The sequence below is a fragment of the Rhinolophus sinicus genome, chromosome 18 (assembly GCF_057876585.1).
Source record: "Rhinolophus sinicus isolate RSI-liver-muscle chromosome 18, RSI-T2T, whole genome shotgun sequence".
Lineage (NCBI taxonomy): Eukaryota > Metazoa > Chordata > Mammalia > Chiroptera > Rhinolophidae > Rhinolophus > Rhinolophus sinicus.
In genome coordinates this window covers 70,781,860-70,799,814 of record NC_142518.1, presented here as the reverse complement: position 1 = coordinate 70,799,814, position 17,955 = coordinate 70,781,860, and the positions used below count along the sequence as shown (strand labels likewise).

The following is a 17,955-nucleotide window of genomic DNA, read 5'->3' as shown; positions in this document are numbered from 1 at the left end:
AGACAGAGCCTCCTCAACCATATTTTATGGGGAGTCAGGAATTATTTCTTGCATTACTGTACCAGGAAAAGAGGTTGAACAGTCCAGAGTGGAAAAAACGCCAGGCTGTTTTCTACTCAGGGAGTCTGCAATATATTTAATTAAGGGACAAGAAAGAAAAAAAGTGGGCAAATTTCTTCCATAGATACAGGATTTACACAATATGTAACCAAAACACAGGAAACTTTAACTTTACAGCTTCAGAGGTTTTTGTTTTGTTTTGTTTTGATTTTTTAAGCAGGAACCATGAGAAAATATGAATTTATAATCATGAAATGTCTCTGAGTTGAAGAGATTAGAGCTAGTGTTTCTGTCTCTACCTATCAAGAGATAAAAGTGCCTTCATAATTATGGCTTATATTTATTATTATGTTTCCAAGTGCTAATGTGGCAGGGGTATTATATTTCTCATTTAAAATAAGCTACAGGCCTTCCATAACGGCTGCACCAGTCTGCATTCCCACCAACAGTGTATGAAGGCAGTGTGGAGGTTCCTCAAAAAATTACGAATAGAATTGCCATATGACCCAGCAATCCCTCTCCTGGGTATCTACCCAAAAATCTGAAAACATTTAGAGATAAAGACACGTGTGCTCCAATGTTCACTGCAGCTTTGTTTACGGTGGCCAAGACATGGAAACAACCAAAATGTCCTTCGATAGATGAATGGATAAAGAAGTTGTGGTATATATACACAATGGAATACTATTCGGCAGTAAGAAAACATGATATAGGAACATTTGTGACAACATGGATGGATCTTGAGAGTATGATGCTAAGCGAAATAAGTCAGACAGAAAAAGCAGAGAACCATGTGATTTCACTGATATGTGGTATATAAACCAAAAGCAACAAAAGAACAAGACAAAATAAGCTACAGGAAAAAAATAAAGAAAGAAATATGGAAGCAGAGTGAAGGCACATTCATTTCATACATTCTGTCCACTTTTTTGTAGCATTGTCTTCCATTGCCATATCTTCTATATTTTTAATTCCCTAATTAAACGAAAATTCTGTTCTAGGCATGCAAAATGTTCAAATAATGGTAGAAAAATATTTCTGGCCAACCATTAAAGTTCCATAGTTTTAGCACACTCATGAATATGTGTATATAATATATACTGTGTATATAATATGGACATATAACAATGTATAAATATAAATACCTTGTAATAAAATGCTGATTTTGTTCCTGTAAATGGTGTGGCGTGGGTGTTTCTTTCATTCTGTAAGTCAAAAGAATCTTCGTTTCCATTATACAGTTTGAATGTATATTGACAGCCTTGATTTAACAGGAAAGAAACCCTTTTCAGATGACACGCCATCAGTGCTGGAAACTGTATAACTGGCCTATATAACAACTTGAATATAAATATATAAAATATAGAATTGTAAAATCAGGAGATCCTGCTACCCCTACCAGCCACTGTAACTGCTCTCTTTGTCAGAAAAAAAAAAAAAAATCATCCCTCCTGTCCCTGAAGAGGAAATTAAAAACAAAACAAAACAAAAACAAAAAAAACAGAGAAAAAGAAGAAATTTTCAGGGAAGAAGAAAGCTTCGTGTTGCAAGAATACCAAATTACATATTAGAAATCATCTGAAACAAAAGCAACAAATACTAACATTCTAGTTCATGGTGGTGAACTAGGGGCTGGGAAAAGAGGTGACGACATGTCATGACACTACTCTAGTCTAGTTGATCTGTAAGGTTGAACATGAGAAATGAGAACATGATTAACATCAACTTAGAAAATCATCTAAACCAGTCTCATGCTCTGACAGATAAGAATGAAGTTACTGTCTGATTTTTTTTTCTGGTGCTTGGTCACTAGGTGGCTCAAATCTCTGTGGTTGGAGGAACCGTGAGGAGATATGAAAAATTCCCTCCTCTCTATCTTCTGACTATAATGTCTAAGACTAGTTGAGTGACAGGACACAAGGATCAATCAATTAATAAGTCTTTGCTGAACATTGATTTTATAACTATCATTGTGTGAAGCACATTGGGAGAGACATGACTATGTACCTATCTGTAAGAAGTGTTCCATTTAAAATACTACATGCAAGTACCAGAGTATGCAGCAATATATTTTTTGTTTCTTAGAAAGAAAGTAATTGGCAAATTATTCTCTTAACAAATGAGGGAACAAAGAGCTTGCAGCAGTAGAATCACAAAACTTTATAGCCTTTTGGAGGTTTCGAGAATTGGTTAGAGGCAGGATGCAGAGAGAATCTCAAATCATGCAGGCTGAGGTGGTGGGTAACCAAAAAAAAAACACCTTATCACATGAGATCCTTCTGGGAGTTTCACCCTGAACCACTTCCCAGACACCTGAAGGTCGCAGAGCATGATTTCCGAATGCTCCCCAAGACATCAACATTAAACCAACGTGACAAAAGCATGGAGGATGTGAGATGCACTTCATGTGAGTTACCTAATGCTTTTGTTTTTGTTTTGGTTCTTTGTACAGATTCTATTTCATTGAGCTTCTCTATTAGGTTGGTGCAAAAGTAATTGCAGTTTAAAAGATTAAAAATTACAAAACTGCAATTATTTTGCACCAAACTAATATAAATCAAAAGCATCTGCAACCAAGTTGCACCAGTAAATCTCATAAAACAGCTTCCCTGAGACTAGATTCAAGATGTTAGCATAACAAGAAGAGTTTCTTCATTTTATATACTGGTGGGGTGGGTCTTTTGTTCTGTAGGAAAAAAAACAGTATTTCAAAATGTCGTTTACTTAGTGGAGAAGCTCCAGACGTATGGCACCATTGAATCTCTTTAATAAACTGTGCATTTGTAGTCTTAGAAGGCATTTAGAAAGAAAAATGTTACATTAACCTCTAACTGTTTTACCCAACACTCTACTATGGAAAAAAAAAGAAAAAAAAGGATATTCTCCTTACCTAGTAGAATAGGTACTTTGAAATACAGATATAACTGAAGAACTTAAAACCTTGTAATCATTACATGACTAGGTGAAGTTGGCTGGTATAACAAACTAGGGAAAGAAAAGTAAACTCATATGAATCATATGGTTCTCCATGAACCACACAATGGATCTACTCTGGTCATTACGTATGTTGCAGTACACTTTAATTGTTGAAGTCTCTCCTTTAACATGTACAGAATTTTCAAGATTTGCAAAGCTTTGAGTGGAACAGGTAATAAGAGAAAGACAAATAAAATAAGCTAGATATATGAACAGCTTGAACTTCTGTTATGAGTTCATAAATGCCTTAAATTAGAAAGAATTACAGTGGGATTTAGAGTTACTGGGGTATACTTGCATCTTGAGCTGGTCTTTTTACCACTAAGTAGAACAATTTACTGACTTATTCCTTTGTAGGTAAAAAAGGCATATTGTTACCTACTATAATGCGCAAGCATAAAATATTTTGAATGCACCATAACGTGGACATATAGAGTTTGAGACATGTGTTCAGAACTGGAACCTGTACAATATTTTAATTTTTATCAAAATCAAAGCAGCCCATGACTCAGGTCACAGTCTGTCCTCCAGCAACAAAGACAATGTAGATATTCTCAGTGGTTTTGTTTCACCCTATTTTCATCATATAAGAGTACAGTTGCTATGACGGAGACATAAAAGATATGAACAAAAAGAGATTTAAATTAATTCATGGAATAGCTGCAATACTACATTCTTAAAATCCACCTACTCCTGTCTTTTAAAAATATTTATACATGTTTTGAAAATATACTAGGAAAGTAAGTTTTCTTGTTACCCGTATCTTGCTGAAGATCTTGCAAGTATTCAAAGTTGAGATGTATGTTTACAGAAGCTCTGGCTCATAATCACTAATATTTTGAAATGAATGTATCATAGCAGGGTGATATACCCTTTTTGAAAACTTCTTATAATTTAATGATAATGCCTTGAGACTGTATTGCTTTGGGTAAAATAACTGAAGATGTTAAAAAAAAGATTCTCAATGGATATTATTTTTATATATTACTTTCATTTTTGCAAGTTTTGTTCACAACTTCTCTATGAGATCTTTGAGAAATGGTCCCTGATGTGACATGCCCCATTGACTTAAGCAGCTGTTCAATTAATTAAACAATCAATCAATTAATTGTTAATGAATTAAATGATTTAAAATTATTTAATTTTAGGAGCATTTTTCTTTAAATACATGTTCAGAAAGCAGAATTTTTTTCAAGTATCTAAACTCTGCTAGTTATCTTCAGGACATTCAAAAATATATGCTGATTAATAAAATAATTGACTTGCTGTGTCCCCTCCAATAGAACAAGGGCTTCAGTTAGGTTTCAGTCAACTCCAGGAATTAGGGTGAATAATTAGAATTCTACATACTAGGCCAAAACCTTGCTTTAAAAAAATAGAAGTTAATGATCAGTGTGTGATTTCTGATCTTTATCTGTGCACTTCTCCATAACTTGTTAGTGGCATCAAAAAGGGAATAACAGACCTCAGAAAATCCTGGCTCTGATTTGCTTCACAACTGAAAGCAACTTTACCTGGGCTAATAACAAAAACAAAACAAAACAAAACAAAGAGTGGATGAGTTGTTATCCCTACAAAACTCTGCTTTTCACATTGCCTATCCAATGTTTACAAGTTCAATATTGGTAACTACAATAGTCACAAAGGAAATTATTTTTTGTTGCATTACTTCAATGTTGAATGCATCCTATAGTACCTAGACTTTGTATTTATAATCTTATGGTGAGGCTGCATTTCCTATGAAAATGAAATGAATCATTTGCAAACTGCTTAAGGATTATGACTGTCAACGAATCCATATTAATATTTTTGGGAACTGAATTATGCTTATTGTTAATAACTATGAATACCATCTTTTTGAGCTTTATAATGGTCAAGACCATGATACATTTATCTTTTATTCCCTACTATATACTTGCACAATGGCTACCCCATAACATGCATTCAATATGCTTAATGAGTGTAGTACTGATTGATAAATGTTGTGAAAACGATTAGTCAATTTAGTAAAATAATTGCCATGACATAACAAAAACAGTTTATGTGATTGTTTTTGTTTTCTTTTTTCAAATGGTTGCCATTGTATCAATAGGACGAACAGGAATATCAAAGTATTTTCCTTCATCTCTTCCAAGTCCTGGTTTGTATATGGTTTTATGGCTCAATATATTATATGTTGGGAATGCAGTATGAATAAAGTACTGAGCTATAAATTTGTAAGGAATTTGGAAGACAATTATAAGTCTCTTACGCCAAAGGACATGTATGAAACCATTATAAAAATACATGGTCTGATGATGTCCTACTACTCATTATAATGAGTATGTGAATAGTACAAATCAGTTCTATAAAAATTAAAAGTTTACTCCATCTAGACTGAAGTAATCAAGGAGTAATCTTGGAGGACATAAGACTTGAACTATACCTGAATGACTAACATGATTTGAATTAGTGGAAAGGAGTGGTGATTAGAATGTAAGTGGAGAGAATACTGTGCTTAGAAGTATGAAGACTAAGCTTTGTAGTTTTAGAAAACAACATGAAGATCAACTGTATTGTAGGATACTTTTCCCATTGCTTTTAGGATAAAGACAAAAGCTTCTTAATACGGCCTACATAAGGTGCTACATGGTTTAGCACCTGCCTTCTTCTTCAATCTCATCTCTCCCTTTTACTGCCTCTGATCAAGGCTTGCAGGGCACTATTCTCACTTCTTGGAACATTTTTTTTTTATTTTACCTAAGTAATACAAAGTCATCTTTCAGATCGCAGTTCAATTATCACTTTCTCCTATATTAGGTCATCTACAGCGCCTGACACATAATAGGTACAGTAGTACCTTGGTTTTCGAACGTTTCTGTTGATGAACATTTCCATTTATGAATGCTGCAAACCTGGAAGTAAATGCTTTGGTTTTCAAACACACCTCGGAAGTCAAACATGTCACATGGTTTCCACTGAGTGCAAGATCCTGAGGCCTAGCTGTCGGCTGTTTTCAAACGTTTCAGAACTCAAACAGTCTTCCGGAATGGATTACATTCGAAAACCAAGGTACCACTATACTCTTAAATAAATGAACGGAGTTAGATAATTAAAATAGGGTCAGATTAATGAAGGCCTTTAGAGTGGGCTAGCAAAATTGGCTATATTATATTATAGCAAAATTGGCCATATTATATTATAGCAAAATTGGCTATATTATATTATGGCCAATTTTGCTAGCCCACTCTAAAGGCCTTCATTAATCTGACCCTATTTTAATTATCTAACTCCGTTCATTTATTTAAGAGTACAGTGGTACCTCGGTTTTCGAACGTAATCCATTCATTCATCCAACAAATATACATTGAATATTCATTATACACTAGACATTTTACCAGGTGCAGAAGATACAAAAATAGAGGATATTTCCTTGCTGTGGTCTATTCAATATGTGGAAGACAGACAAAAATCACAGGCAATTACAACGTAGAGTTATCAGAGCCGTGATATAATTCTACTGCTTTTGGAGCATTAAGAAAGAGACCTCCAAAAACGATAGTGATGGTAAGGGGAGACTGGTAGGTACAGGTAATATTTAAATTGATTTCTGACCTTTATTCTGCTTATAATATAGGAATAAATACAAAAAAGTAACCAGTAAAGTGGCATTAGTCTATAGTAACAGCATATCTTTTAAAGTTTGTTGATTTAAAAAGAGAGGAATAAAAAATGGCTCAAAGAATTGGAACCCAGAGTTTTAGTGGTGACAAAGAGAGCAAAGGAGTTAAGAGGATGAGTTTACCAGCTTCCTATTCTTTTGGTCCCTTTGAAGGGATTTCTGAAGATTATAAAATTACCTCATTGCTTTTCTGAATTTTTGTTCAGTATGCATGTGAACTATAATGAGCATCTGTTCCATGGATATAACCTTGTCTCCAGACTTAGAAAAGAAGCCGTTTTCTAAATATAGTGTTGGCAGGGATATTCTCAAGAAGGAGGCTGAGGACAAGATTTGTTTCTGTAAACCTTCAAGTCAACAAGTATAGACTGAGTTTCTACCTTTTCTCCTGCACTGTGTTAGGCACTGTGGAAAAGACAGGAGAAGAAAAACAGTCTTTCCCTAAAGGAAGATTAATGTTCTCTTTATAACAGTTGGCATTCTAATTCACCCTCTAGTTGTTGCACAAAGGCACTGAAATGGAAATAAGACTTCGTCTTATATTTATAGTATATTTAATTCAAAGGCAACTTTTAAAATTTTTAAAGCAAGTATGGAAGGGTTAAAAAATAAACATTCGAATCTTCCTAAAGCATATTGGTTCAGTTCCAAGACATTTCCTAAATTTAGTCATAGAGACTTACTTTGAAATAAATATAGCAAATTACTACTTTGGAGATTGGGCTCTTGAGCATCTCTGCTTCTATTAGTATGTCAAATGGTCATTCCTAATTACATATATATATATATATATATATATATATATATATATATATATACACACACACACACACACACACACACACACATATATAAATGATATATATACACATATATATACCTTTAGATCAGATATTTCTCTTAGGACAAAAATAATGATCCTGCTTCAACATATGTATAATATTCCCTCTTTTACTGTGAAGCTACTTATATCTTTCAGCAAATAACAAACTCAAAAAAGTCTATTGTGACGGGCAAGTCACTCTGATGCTTTTCAGAATCATCATCAGAAATCTACTCTGAATCTCTTCCTAGACCAAGAAGCTATGAAACAAGGGTTACTTTCTACCAGAAAAACTGAGCAGGGTGCTGAAAATAGAAAGTTTCTGAGTTGGAGGGTTTGGAAAGGGGCCTGGCAGGAAGACTAAGAATTGAAATGGTGTACGTCAAGTATCTGCAGCATATTGGAACAAGCCAATTCAATTTTACTTATGATAGTTCAATAGGAAGGCAAACAGGAAGCCAGGGACAGTATAATTATTCAGTGTTTCCCTGAATATAAAAGATCTAGTCACAATTCAGCCTGTCCTGTCTCAGAAAGAGAAACTTAGGACATGGATGAGATTTTCTCAAGAGACTGAATATAGTGACAAAAGAAAGGAGGTGAGGATGGAAAATTGGGAGAAAATCAACAAAGAATAATTGGGGAAGAGAGGAAGTATCAAAAAAATTGTCTCCATTCATTCAACAAACATTGATTGAATCTTGTATACTAAATACTGAAAAAGACAGTCTATTCACTTGAGGAGTTCTCAATTTAGCTGAGAGAGGCAGATGCATTAATAGATAATAATAGCACAATATTCAAAGCTAATACCTCCTCCTGTGCCCTGGATCTTGTCCCCTCATTATCCTCTGAGACCTTATTCCAGCATGGGCTCAATCCATCTCTCTATCTTCAAGTTTCCTTCTTAACTGACTCTGTTTCTGTAAGATTGTAAACATGTACAATTCTCTCAATTAATAAAACAAAATGCTATTAATACTGTGTTTCAGTGTAGGTGTCACTCCCTATCTCTTTCCTTCTTTCCATATAAAAGTTATATTTAAGGTTTCAACTTAACCTATCCCAACTCACTCCTCACTTTACTGCTATCTTCTGCTTTCAAAACGTCCCTGAACCTATGATCACTAAGGAAATCAGTGACTCCCTAAATGACAAATATAATTAATTAGTCATTTTCTTACTTGACCTGTCTATGGCATTTGATACTGCTGATCTCATTGAAATTCTACCTCCCTGCCTCCATGATATAAATTTTCTGGCTCTGTCCCTTATTATCTAGCCATTCCTCAGTCTTCTCTGAAGACCTCCCTTAAATATTGGGGTTCTCCACAACTTCATCTTTGGACCTCTTCTCACCTTGAATGTTTATCTGGGTTATTTAACCTGTTCAGACAATGTCTATTACCACCCAGTACACTGTTAACTTCAAAAGATTTATCTGTAGGCCATGACCTCTCGCCTTATGTCCAGACTTAAATATTAAACTTTTTACTAAACATCAACACTTGGGACCCTAAAGTTACCTAAACTCAGTAAAAAACAAAGAAAGAGGGAGGGAGGGAGGGAGGGGGGGGAGGGAGAGAGGGAGAGAGAGAGAGAGAGAGAGAGAGAGAGAGAGAGAGAGAGCTCATTATTTTCACCAAACCCTGACAACCATATTTAACTTAGTGTACAAGACTAGTCACCTAAGTATGTCCTCTTCTACAAGTATATCCTGTGTGTCCAAATAGTAATATAAATTGATCAATTATAATTCTTTAATATCTCATAAATCTATATTGTCATATATCTCGTTCTAGATTTTTTTTCATTCTACTAGCTGGTCTTGTTACCTTCAGTTTTACTCCCTTTCATTCCATCTTCTACATAAATATCAAAATGACCTTTCTAAAATAGTATCATATCAGCTCACTTGCCTGCTTCAAGCCTCTCAAAGATTTCTCAGAGCTTTTAGCAGTGGCTCTCAAACTTTCTTGTTCATAAAATTACCCTGGAAGAGAAGGCCCAAAATGGTGGATTAGGTAAACACTATGTCTACTGCCTCCCAGGATTACACCAAAATTACAAATAAATTATAGAACAATCAACCTCAAGAACCATTTGAAGACTAGCAGAATAGAACCCCAATAACTAAGGATATACAGAACAGGTCACATTGAGACTGGTAGGAGGAGCAGAGATGAGAAGTGGTCTGACCCCAAACCCAAAGATACTGGTTGAACACCAGGAGGGACACTTCAGTGGCAGAGGTACCCCCAGAAGAGAGAGGGATACCAGGCCGACACTGTGCTCCCCAGCGCAGGGGTCCTGTGCTGGGAAGAGGAGTTCCCACAATATCTGGCAGTGAAAATCAGTGAGGACTCTGTCCATCCTAGTGAGATGGAAGGTGGCTGGAAACCCAGATGCCCTCTTAATGAGCCTGACACACTCTCACTTGCCTGCAAACACCCAGTTAGTCCCAGGTGGAGGGGCGGCAATTCAAGAGGTGCAAGAGACATACTGGGAAAGATTGAATTGTGTGGCTTTGTGGCGAGGGCTGGAGGGACAGAAGCTATTGTCCCTGTGTGGAGCCTGCCTCACATGTAGCCTACAGGAAGGCACCATCTTTTTTATGTTGAAGCTTCCCCCAAAGGGCCAAATCTGAGATTGAATTGGGTTGGTAAAATCCATGCATGCTCACCACCTTGGTGACACCCTGTGTCCCCGCCCTACACAACTAGTACTACATCGCTGGGGGCACTCCTGGTTCCTGTGTGCCAGCCATGCCCCACAAGCTGCAAAAGACTTTTACAGCAATGGATGGTTCATGGCGGCTTGGGAAATTTTGGAGATGAGCAGTGAGCCACAACATGTGTTGCAGCCTCTAATGGGTGGCTCTGAGGTACCTGTGAGCCTGAGGCAAGTGGAGACTGGCTGTGGCATTCTCAGGGTGTTTTGTGAAGTGGTCACAGGCCAGGCACTGCCCCAAGGTAAGGGGTGGCTGGCTACAGTGCTATCAGGGTGTTTTGCAAAGTAGTCACAGGCCAGAAACTGGCAACAGAACTGAATTTGCATTGCCTGTGTAAAAAAATACCAGCCACATCTTTGAACTACCTGGGACCCCACCCCACCTAGCTATCGATGCATCACCAGGGGCACTCTCAACACCCAGTCAACCAACCTGGCTCTCACACCTAAGGAGCCTCTTTCAATGACTAAGCCTTATGGGAAGCCAATAGGTGACAATAGGCCTATGGGACCCTGGGCCTTTTACTAAGCTACCTAGGCCAAATAGAGAAGGAAGCCAGCCTTGGTTCATAGCAAGGCTACCACCACATGCCTCCAGGTCCATCACAGGCAGCAAGCAACAACATATAGCTTTGTAGCTCCTAGCACACAGCCCTTGGCCAGTCACAGGCCAGGCATGAGAGCCCCTCCCAAGAGACACCAGAAACAACACAGCCAGAGGCCAACATCAGACCACACTAGAACACTACCTAGTTAGCCTCACAAGCAACACACCCAAGGGGTGGTCTCAACAGGTACAAGAACCTACAGAGGCAAATCCACCTCTGAAGGTTACCCTCCACCCAGCAGCTCATATACTGTGGGTGTAACAAATCCTCACAGTTAGTCAATCTGGGAGTTGATACCACCCACTGATGCGCCAAAAACAATCAAGACTCAGCTACAACAGGAGAATACACACAATGCACACAAGGGACAATCCTGGAACAACATACAGGTGATTAGGGAGACTGTGTTTATAGACCATACAGGACACATACTACATAAGTCCACCCAGAAAAGACTGAGAGACATAGCTGATCTATCTGATACACAGAAGCAAACAGAGAGCGGCAGCCAGAATGAGGAAACAAAGAAACGTGACCTAAATAAAAGAACAGGAGAAACCTCAAGAAATACATAAAATGGAGGTAACCAACTTACCAGAGACAGAGTTTAAAACACTTATGACAAGAACGCTTAAGAAACTTAGTGAGAACTTCAACAAAGACATAGTAAGCATAAAGAAGGACATAGAAACCATAAACAGAACCATTCAGAAATAAAGACTACGATAACTAAAATGAAGAATACACAAGAAGGAATCAACAGCAGATTATTAGATGAATCTGAGGATAGAATCAGCAATTTAGAAGAAAAGGTGGCAGAAAACACCCAATCAGAACAACAAAAAGAAAAAAGAGTTATAACAAAAAACAAACAAACAAAAAGAAACAACGAAGATAGTTTAAGGGGCCTTTGGGAAAGAGGCAGAGATCAAGTGGAACAACATTCACATTATAGGAGTACCTGAAGAAGAGAGGGAGAAAGGGATTGCCGAGATCATCAACAAATAAGAATATTTATTGAATTATTGGGTATTTACTGTGTAGTGCTATGCTAGATTCTCTGGGTAATTACAGTCTAGTTATAGAGAAAAAAACAACATATATCAAATAATTAGAGAGCAATTAAGCATTAAAATGTGTGTTGTAATTCTAGTATGGTAATCAGAGCATCACCTGAAGTAATAGAGAAAAATTCATAGTGAATTGAGAGTTTGAGCTAAATTTTGGCGTTTGGTGAGAATTTGAATAGATGGAGAGAAGATAAAAGAACATTGTGTGTCAGTTAAATAACAAGAGCAAAATCTTGGATCAGGAATTAACATAGCTTGTGTAGAAGTCAATTAAAAGATCAGGTTCACCAGAATAGAATATTAGGGACAGAGTTAATCTAGAGACTAGATATGTGGTCAAAAGTCAGCATTTGAAAGATCTTGAGAACAAATCACAGGTGCTTGGTCTTGACATGGTAAGTATTAGGGATTCTTTACAGGTTTCTGAATTAAAGAACTAGAGTTTTGGTAAGGTAAGTCTATAAATAGTAATTTAATAAATTAGGAAAAGAAAGAGTCTGGACAAAGAAGAATAGTTATGAGAGATGATGACGGCCTAAACCAATGTAATGCCAGTGGACTATCAAAGAAGGGTGATTCGCTGAGATTTGAAGAGGAAAGAAAAGACAGTTCTTTGTAGATTTTGGCAATGGTGAGTGCATGAATAAAAGAATTCCCAATTCCGAAGAATTCAAGAAGAAGCTAAATTAAGACATTTAGAGGTCTTCCATTCTGGAAAAATCATATCTCTAAATATAGATAATAAAAGGAAACACAATTCTAAAAAATAAAATAAGTTTTACAAAAAATATATTTATATCATGGCTACTTCTATGTTTAAAAATACCCGTCAGATGGCAAACAGACATATGAAAAAACACTCAACCTCACTAACCGTCAGAGAAATGCAAATAGAAACTACAATGAGATACCACCTCACCCCAGTCAAAATGGCTATCATCAATAAATCAACAAACATCAAGTGCTGGCGAGGATGTGGAGAAAAGGGAACCCTTGTGCACTGTTGGTGGGATTGCAGATTGGTGCCGCAACTATGGAAAACAGTATGGAGGTATCTCAAAAATCAGAAAATGGAACTACCTTACAATCCAGCAATTCCACTGCTAGGTATCTATCTGGAGAAATCCAAAACTCTGATTCGAAAAAATTTATGCTCCCCTATGTATATTTCAGCACTATACACAATAACCAAGACATGGAAACAACCAAAATGCCCATCGGTAGACGACTGCATTAAGAAACTGTGGTACATTTATACAATGGAGTATTACGCAGCTATAAAGAAGGAAGAAATATTACAATTTGCAACAACATGGATGGACCTAGAGAACATTATGTTAAGTGAAATAAGCCAGACAGAGAAAGACAAATACCACATGATCTCACTTATATGTGGAATCTAAAGAATAGAATAAATGAAGGAAGTAATCAGAAACAGTCTCAGAGACATAGAAGAAAAACTGACGGTTGCTAGATGGGAGGGGTGTGGGATGAGGGAGAAGGTGAGGGGATTAGAAAGCACAATAGGTTGGCACAGGGATACGAAAGTCAGTTTGGGGAATATAATCAATAATGTTGTAAAGATTTTGTAGGGTATCCGATGGACACTTGTCTCATTAGGGAGACCACCTCAGGGATGCTGTAGATGCCTGATCACTGCGCTGTACACCTGAAGCCGAAACTGAACAATAATGAATGTCAAATATGATTTTATATATATATATATATATATATATATATATATATATATATATATATATATGCAAGAAAAGGAGTACGGCATAAGGAATAGAGACAATGGAATTGTAATGGGTGTATGCGACGTTAGAGGGGTAGTAGATTGGGGGAGGGGATTTATCACTTTGTGAGGGGTATAAATAATAAATGTCTAACTATTACATTGTTTTGTATACCTGAAACTAATAAAAAAATTAAAAAATTAAAAAAAAATACCCATCAAAAATTTGTATATATAGATATATACCGTGTTTCCCAGAAAATAAGACCTAGCCCAACAATCAGTTCTAATGCATCTTTTGGAGCAAAAATTAATATAAGACCTGCTCTTATTTTACTATAATTTAAGACCCAGTCTTTAATATAATATGATATAATATAATATAATATAATACCAGGTCTTATATAAATTTTTGCTCCCAAAGACGCATTAGAGCTGATTGTCTGGCTAGGTCTTATGTTCGGGGAATATACATATATATATATATATATATAATCTGTGTTGTTAATGCCATAAGCACGCGCACATACTTTGTCTGCCCATTAAGCAATCCAGCAATGCTAGTAAATTTACCTAACAACAAAACTGTCATGGTCGTTCAGCATATACAAAAGCCATTTACCAACATTATCTCATTTGATCAAACAATTTTGTGAATTTATATTCATTTTATAGGAAAGCATAAAATTATTCAATGACCATTACAATCTTTAGATCAGGGACAGTTCATTTTAATTATTTGAGCTTCAATTTCTTCATCTATGAAACAGGGAGTTTAATAATAATGCTCTCATAGGGTAGCTACAGAAAGTAAATGAGATAAAGTATGTCTAAGTATCTAGCATAGTCTTTATACATTATATATTTAAACAATATTTGTTGAATTGACTCAATATTTAAAAGTATTTATTGAATTGACAACTTCATGAGATCACCAGATTCTTAGAAAATTCCTATTAACCATTCCCTAATTCTAATTACTTGGCAGCAATTATCCAAATTTTAAAATGGATGCCAAAAGAACCAGGGTCTTAGAGAGTATAGTCAACAGGCTTGCAATAATATTTGCTAACTTGAGAAATAGATCTATTCAAGATTTTGAATGTTTGCATTAAAGTTTGGAGGAAACATGCTCACACGCATGCATGCAAACATACACACATACACTCACTCACTTATCAACCCTTCAGAACAACTGATGGGAACACTAAAAATGTACATATATCTCCATAATGAAATTGAGAACATTGCACACTGCCATGGCTGATTTATAAGGCCCTTTCACTAAGAGGGATAAAGGTATTATTAGGACTGCAGAGAATAAGACTTGTAACTCAAAAATATGCCATTTATACTTTTAAAAATATGTCACTGCCAAAGTTCCTCATCTTCTCCTGGTATCTGTGATGTGCTGCACAATGTTTTAAATGTGAAAAATACTTGATACACATTTTGGTGACAATTAAGTAAGTCAAATACTGGTGAAGTACCAGATGATTGTACCTTGTCTAGAACTCTACTTATTTTTCATCACCTGAGATCAAGATCAGAGCACATCATTTGTTTATTCCTTAGTTAGTTAGTTAGTTAGTTTTTTGAGCAGGGAGAGTAACACAAGTTTTTTCTGTACAACCCCTGCTTCCTAAGAATATTTCAGATTAGCTCTGTGAACTGTTGCTGATTACAAGTCACCAGTGGACAAGAGAATAAAAGCTCAGTGACTTCTAATTGTGCCTCTTCAGTATTCAGAGAAAGCAGTCAACAGAATCTGGCTAATCTTTATCATTCTGATCTTCAGACACAGTTAGTCTTCCTCAAGCCTACTAGCCTGGTTTTGCACAACAGTGTATTTCAAATTAACCAAAGTTATGCTAAGGACTGAAACTCCTTAGAAAGCATTAATTTCTCGGAGCACCCTATGATATGATTATTATTCACTCTGAAGTCTCAAAAATAATTGAAGTCTAACTACATTGGCTGAAATAAATGAACAAAATATCACAAGCTAATTTCTTCATGTATGAAAAATGGATAATAACTCCCGTGCCTTGCCTAACTCACAGAGTCTCTCCAGGTCCAAGGTCCAACTATCCTCCACGTCCAAGGATTAAATGACGAAAACATCTGTGAAAGTGTTTTGTATGCTATAATGTAAATCATTATTGTGAGGGTGATGATAGTGATTCAAGGTCTTTAACATATTATTTTATCATATATTTTCTTATTGATTTTAAAATTTCAGTTTTTATCAGTGGGTCTCTTACTCACCAGAGTTAATTGAAGAAAGCAATCTGGAATGCATATTTACAAGGTTATCTTTTCACCTTGGCAATACCAGAGGCAAAAACTTATATTATGGACAGTGCAACTATTTGTGAATGCATTTCCCTTACACAGAACTGCAAATAATGAGATTTGGTTAATTGTGGCCTTGGGAATTGGATTCCCATTACTAATACATTAACTTTCCTTTCAAGAATGTTCAAGGCCCATAAGATAGTGGGGAGTGTTAGAAAGCAATGTCTGGAGGATGTCATAGGAATGGTGGCAGCAAAGTGGTCTTCTTGAGTTCTCCTCTGGAACTTACCACAAATTGAACATCTATAACCCATCAAAGGACTCTCTGCTCATCACACAGAACAGCTAAGAGACTCACATAAGGATTACTTGAAGGTGGGCAAACAGGGTGAGCAGGGGGAAAGGGAAGGGAGCAGTGCAGAGATGCGGCCTGCATCTGCAGCTGTGGAGACACTGGGGCCCAAGGACACAGAACAGAGATCACAAGAGCTAGGAGGTGGGCTCTTTCCCTGCATCCCACAGCTGATCTCCCCTGCCGAGAGAGCAGCACATCCAGCATTTGAGGGAGTAACCTCAGCTGAGACCTCCAGCTGGGCCCTAGGTTGGACAAAGAGCAAACGGCATACCTGGGCCCTTCCCCCCCCCCTCGACTCTCCCACAGCAATCCTACCCCTGCCCTTCTAGAGTCTCAAGCTGGTCCCTGAACTGATGAGTAGTGTCAGATTACAGAAGAGCTGTGGCGCTCAACACCTGGAAAAAGCCGGTTTGCAGCTGTGACCTAGGGAAGAAGCCAGGCAGGGAGACGGAAGGAACCTCCTTCCCAGCCTCCCCCTTTTCTGGCCTGCCTAGGGCAGGACAATTACAGCAGAGGAGACACATGTAGGGGTTAGCAGTGGGTGGCAGAGGCAGCTCTGGGCTTTCAGCAGTTCAGAAAACTCACACACTCAACACCCCCTGATGGAAAAAGGGCCCTAAGACCCATGAAACCTGGGCACAGGGAATAAGCCTACCTCCCAGTGGCTGCTGTGGTGCTCTAAGCTCATGTTTCTACAGGTGAGAGCAGAAACTGCACTGATTTTGTAAAAACTACCAACAACACCCCATTGCCCCACCCACCTAGAACTACAGTGCCAGGGTCACTCTGGACACCAGGTGGCCAGCTTTGCCTCCACAAGACACAGAGGACCCTTTCTACAGCAGAGGGCAACCAACCTGGAGATAGCTTGGTGGGCTTAAGCCAAGACTGGTGCTGCTTTTTTTTTTTTTTTTTTTTTTTTAACTACTAATATCATTTTGAGCATATATATATACATTTCCCCCCTTCTCTCTCTCTCTTCTTTCTTCTTTTCCTTGTACTACTTTTCCTCCCTCTTTCCATTTTTCTGCATTGATTTTTTTTTTCTTTTTGCTGTTGCTATTTTTTCTTTTGTTTCTTTAGGGTTTTTTTTTCTTTGATATTTTTGTATTTTTGATATTTTTGCCTGAGTTGAGTGTTGGTTATCAGTTGTTTTTCCATGTGAGTGTATTTCGTTTTTTCTTTGTTGTTGTTGTTGTGTTTGTTGATCTGTTTTGTTCGGAAATTGCCCTACACCAGGGCCCAGACCAAGAGGCACAAATTCAAAACACCCAGAGGCTAACCGCAGACCAAACCAGAGTATTATTGGATTTGACCTAAAAGTGACACACCCAGAGGGAATTCTCTACAGGCACAAGAGCCCATAGGGGACCAGCCTCATCTGAGGGGTCAACCCTCACACAGCAGCTCATCCACTGTGGGAAGAGCCAATTCTCACAACTAGTCAGCCTGGGAATCAATCCCACCACCTGACAAGCCAAAAGCAATTAAAGCTCAACTTTAACAGAAGAATACACACAAGAGTCATCTCTGCAGCACATGCTCAGGGGAATAAGGAAGTGGTGCAAGTCAAATATAAAGGACACATACTATGTAAGACGACCCAGCAAAAACCGAGAACCCTAAGGGATCGACC

At 37.3% G+C, this 17,955-nt stretch overlaps 1 protein-coding gene and 1 pseudogene across 1 annotated transcript in view; one reads left to right on the top strand and one right to left on the bottom strand.

Moving 5' to 3' along the window:
- The window catches only part of IL1RAPL2 (interleukin 1 receptor accessory protein like 2), a 1,393,053-nt gene that overhangs the window by 438,813 nt on the left and 936,285 nt on the right, over positions 1 to 17,955 (bottom strand). The window lies entirely within an intron of this gene.
- The window catches only part of LOC141569707 (mannose-binding protein C pseudogene), a 46,807-nt pseudogene continuing 39,043 nt past the window's right edge, over positions 10,192 to 17,955 (top strand).